The sequence below is a fragment of the Anopheles nili genome, assembly GCF_943737925.1.
Source record: "Anopheles nili chromosome X unlocalized genomic scaffold, idAnoNiliSN_F5_01 X_unloc_4, whole genome shotgun sequence".
NCBI classification, from domain to species: domain Eukaryota; kingdom Metazoa; phylum Arthropoda; class Insecta; order Diptera; family Culicidae; genus Anopheles; species Anopheles nili.
In genome coordinates this window covers 659,409-665,000 of record NW_026525500.1, presented here as the reverse complement: position 1 = coordinate 665,000, position 5,592 = coordinate 659,409, and positions in this window count along the sequence as shown.

The following is a 5,592-nucleotide window of genomic DNA, read 5'->3' as shown; positions in this document are numbered from 1 at the left end:
CCCTATCGAATGGAACATTTCACTAGAACATCACGAAACGATCCGACCACTCCTTCGACCTGTTTTGGGGTTTTGCAGTTTTCCATGGGGTATTTTGTATGGGGAAAACCGACCCATGCCCGTATCTCCGTACCTAAGCGTCTGACGGTCTTGGACCCCTTTAGGTAAAAGTTGCATTCCGTCGAGCTGAACATTTCACTAGAACATCGCGAAACGATCCGACGACTCCTTCTGGGAGTTTTTGGGGTCGGAAGGTTTTCTGGGACTTAGTCTCTGGAGCAACATTTCTGAAGCTCGGCACGAGCAACCACGCACGTGTCTTATATCTCCGTAAGTAAGTGTCTGACGGTCTTGGACACCTTTAGCAAAAAGTTGCGCCCTATCGAATGGAACATTTCACTAGAACACCACGAAACGATCCGACCACTCCTTCGACCTGTTTTGGGGTTTTGCAGTTTTCCATGGGGTATTTTGTATGGGGAAAACCGACCCATGCCCGTATCTCCGTACCTAAGCGTCTGACGGTCTTGGACCCCTTTAGGTAAAAGTTGCATTTCGTCGAGCTGAACATTTCACTAGAACATCGCGAAACGATCCGACGACTCCTTCTGGGAGTTTTTGGGGTCCGAAGGTTTTCTGGGACTTAGTCTCTGGAGCAACATTTCTGAAGCTCGGCACGAGCAACCACGCACGTGTCTTATATCTCCGTAAGTAAGGGTCTGACGGTCTTGGACACCTTTAGCAAAAAGTTGCGCCCTATCAAATGGAACATTTCACTAGAACACCACGAAACGATCCGACCACTCCTTCGACCTGTTTTGGGGTTTTGCAGTTTTCCATGGGGTATTTTGTATGGGGAAAACCGACCCATGCCCGTATCTCCGTACCTAAGCGTCTGACGGTCTTGGACCCCTTTAGGTAAAAGTTGCATTTCGTCGAGCTGAACATTTCACTAGAACATCGCGAAACGATCCGACGCCTCCTTCTGGGAGTTTTTGGGGTCGGAAGGTTTTCTGGGACTTAGTCTCTGGAGCAACATTTCTGAAGCTCGGCACGAGCAACCACGCACGTGTCTTATATCTCCGTAAGTAAGGGTCTGACGGTCTTGGACACCTTTAGCAAAAAGTTGCGCCCTATCGAATGGAACATTTCACTAGAACACCACGAAACGATCCGACCACTCCTTCGACCTGTTTTGGGGTTTTGCAGTTTTCCATGGGGTATTTTGTATGGGGAAAACCGACCCATGCCCGTATCTCCGTATCTAAGCGTCTGACGGTCTTGGACCCCTTTAGGTAAAAGTTGCATTTCGTCGAGCTGAACATTTCACTAGAACATCGCGAAACGATCCGACGACTCCTTCTGGGAGTTTTTGGGGTCGGAAGGTTTTCTGGGACTTAGTCTCTGGAGCAACATTTCTGAAGCTCGGCACGAGCAACCACGCACGTGTCTTATATCTCCGTAAGTAAGGGTCTGACGGTCTTGGACACCTTTAGCAAAAAGTTGCGCCCTATCGAATGGAACATTTCACTAGAACACCACGAAACGATCCGACCACTCCTTCGACCTGTTTTGGGGTTTTGCAGTTTTCCATGGGGTATTTTGTATGGGGAAAACCGACCCATGCCCGTATCTCCGTACCTAAGCGTCTGACGGTCTTGGACCCCTTAAGGTAAAAGTTGCATTTCGTCGAGCTGAACATTTCACTAGAACATCGCGAAACGATCCGACGACTCCTTCTGGGAGTTTTTGGGGTCCGAAGGTTTTCTGGGACTTAGTCTCTGGAGCAACATTTCTGAAGCTCGGCACGAGCAACCACGCACGTGTCTTATATCTCCGTAAGTAAGTGTCTGACGGTCTTGGACACCTTTAGCAAAAAGTTGCGCACTATCGAATGGAACATTTCACTAGAACACCACGAAACGATCCGACCACTCCTTCGACCTGTTTTGGGGTTTTGCAGTTTTCCATGGGGTATTTTGTATGGGGAAAACCGACCCATGCCCGTATCTCCGTACCTAAGCGTCTGACGGTCTTGGACCCCTTTAGGTAAAAGTTGCATTTCGTCGAGCTGAACATTTCACTAGAACATCGCGAAACGATCCGACGCCTCCTTCTGGGAGTTTTTGGGGTCCGAAGGTTTTCTGGGACTTAGTCTCTGGAGCAACATTTCTGAAGCTCGGCACGAGCAACCACGCACGTGTCTTATATCTCCGTAAGTAAGGGTCTGACGGTCTTGGACACCTTAAGCAAAAAGTTGCGCCCTATCGAATGGAACATTTCACTAGAACACCACGAAACGATCCGACCACTCCTTCGACCTGTTTTGAGGTTTTGCAGTTTTCCATGGGGTATTTTGTATGGGGAAAACCGACCCATGCCCGTACCTCCGTACCTAAGCGTCTGACGGTCTTGGACCCCTTTAGGTAAAAGTTGCATTTCGTCGAGCTGAACATTTCACTAGAACATCGCGAAACGATCCGACCACTCCTTCTGGGAGTTTTTGGGGTCGACTTGTGCGCAACCCCGACCTTCAGGATTTTGCTCTACGGAAGGGGGTGCACAAAAGTGTTCGTAATCAACCTCGGATTGTACTTTTCATCATCTAGGGGCACCGTAGGGACCGAAAAAAGTGGTTTCGCATGATAGTCCACCTCGACCCATGTCGACCCTTGCGCGACCCCGACCTTCAGGATTTTGCTCTACGGAAGGGGGTCGACTTGTGCGCAACCCCGACCTTCAGGATTTTGCTCTACGGAAGGGGGTGCACAAAAGTGTTCGTAATCAACCTCGGATTGTACTTTTCATCATCTAGGGGCACCGTAGGGACCGAAAAAAGTGGTTTCGCATGATAGTCCACCTCGACCCATGTCGACCCTTGCGCGACCCCGACCTTCAGGATTTTGCTCTACGGAAGGGGGTGCACAAAAGTGTTCGTAATCAACCTCGGATTGTACTTTTCATCATCTAGGGGCACCGTAGGGACCGAAAAAAGTGGTTTCGCATGATAGTCCACCTCGACCCATGTCGACCCTTGCGCGACCCCGACCTTCAGGATTTTGCTCTACGGAAGGGGGTGCACAAAAGTGTTCGTAATCAACCTCGGATTGTACTTTTCATCATCTAGGGGCACCGTAGGGACCGAAAAAAGTGGTTTCGCATGATAGTCCACCTCGACCCATGTCGACCCTTGCGCGACCCCGACCTTCAGGATTTTGCTCTACGCAAGGGGGTCGACTTGTGCGCAACCCCGACCTTCAGGATTTTGCTCTACGGAAGGGGGTGCACAAAAGTGTTCGTAATCAACCTCGGATTGTACTTTTCATCATCTAGGGGCACCGTAGGGACCGAAAAAAGTGGTTTCGCATGATAGTCCACCTCGACCCATGTCGACCCTTGCGCGACCCCGACCTTCAGGATTTTGCTCTACGGAAGGGGGTGCACACTTGTGCGACCCCGACCTTCAGGATTTTGCTCTACGGAAGGGGGTGCACAAAAGTGTTCGTAATCAACCTCGGATTGTACTTTTCATCATCTAGGGGCACCGTAGGGACCGAAAAAAGTGGTTTCGCATGATAGTCCACCTCGACCCATGTCGACCCTTGCGCGACCCCGACCTTCAGGATTTTGCTCTACGGAAGGGGGTGCACAAAAGTGTTCGTAATCAACCTCGGATTGTACTTTTCATCATCTAGGGGCACCGTAGGGACCGAAAAAAGTGGTTTCGCATGATAGTCCACCTCGACCCATGTCGACCCTTGCGCGACCCCGACCTTCAGGATTTTGCTCTACGGAAGGGGGTGCACAAAAGTGTTCGTAATCAACCTCGGATTGTACTTTTCATCATCTAGGGGCACCGTAGGGACCGAAAAAAGTGGTTTCGCATGATAGTCCACCTCGACCCATGTCGACCCTTGCGCGACCCCGACCTTCAGGATTTTGCTCTACGGAAGGGGGTGCACAAAAGTGTTCGTAATCAACCTCGGATTGTACTTTTCATCATCTAGGGGCACCGTAGGGACCGAAAAAAGTGGTTTCGCATGATAGTCCACCTCGACCCATGTCGACCCTTGCGCGACCCCGACCTTCAGGATTTTGCTCTACGGAAGGGGGTGCACACTTGTGCGACCCCGACCTTCAGGATTTTGCTCTACGGAAGGGGGTGCACAAAAGTGTTCGTAATCAACCTCGGATTGTACTTTTCATCATCTAGGGGCACCGTAGGGACCGAAAAAAGTGGTTTCGCATGATAGTCCACCTCGACCCATGTCGACCCTTGCGCGACCCCGACCTTCAGGATTTTGCTCTACGGAAGGGGGTCTACTTGTGCGCAACCCCGACCTTCAGGATTTTGCTCTACGGAAGGGGGTGCACAAAAGTGTTCGTAATCAACCTCGGATTGTACTTTTCATCATCTAGGGGCACCGTAGGGACCGAAAAAAGTGGTTTCGCATGATAGTCCACCTCGACCCATGTCGACCCTTGCGCGACCCCGACCTTCAGGATTTTGCTCTACGGAAGGGGGTCTACTTGTGCGCAACCCCGACCTTCAGGATTTTGCTCTACGGAAGGGGGTGCACAAAAGTGTTCGTAATCAACCTCGGATTGTACTTTTCATCATCTAGGGGCACCGTAGGGACCGAAAAAAGTGGTTTCGCATGATAGTCCACCTCGACCCATGTCGACCCTTGCGCGACCCCGACCTTCAGGATTTTGCTCTACGGAAGGGGGTCTACTTGTGCGCAACCCCGACCTTCAGGATTTTGCTCTACGGAAGGGGGTGCACAAAAGTGTTCGTAATCAACCTCGGATTGTACTTTTCATCATCCAGGGGCACCGTAGGGACCGAAAAAAGTGGTTTCGCATGATAGTCCACCTCGACCCATGTCGACCCTTGCGCGACCCCGACCTTCAGGATTTTGCTCTACGGAAGGGGGTCTACTTGTGCGCAACCCCGACCTTCAGGATTTTGCTCTACGGAAGGGGGTGCACAAAAGTGTTCGTAATCAACCTCGGATTGTACTTTTCATCATCTAGGGGCACCGTAGGGACCGAAAAAAGTGGTTTCGCATGATAGTCCACCTCGACCCATGTCGACCCTTGCGCGACCCCGACCTTCAGGATTTTGCTCTACGGAAGGGGGTCTACTTGTGCGCAACCCCGACCTTCAGGATTTTGCTCTACGGAAGGGGGTGCACAAAAGTGTTCGTAATCAACCTCGGATTGTACTTTTCATCATCTAGGGGCACCGTAGGGACCGAAAAAAGTGGTTTCGCATGATAGTCCACCTCGACCCATGTCGACCCTTGCGCGACCCCGACCTTCAGGATTTTGCTCTACGGAAGGGGGTGCACAAAAGTGTTCGTAATCAACCTCGGATTGTACTTTTCATCATCTAGGGGCACCGTAGGGACCGAAAAAAGTGGTTTCGCATGATAGTCCACCTCGACCCATGTCGACCCTTGCGCGACCCCGACCTTCAGGATTTTGCTCTACGGAAGGGGGTGCACAAAAGTGTTCGTAATCAACCTCGGATTGTACTTTTCATCATCTAGGGGCACCGTAGGGACCGAAAAAAGTGGTTTCGCATGA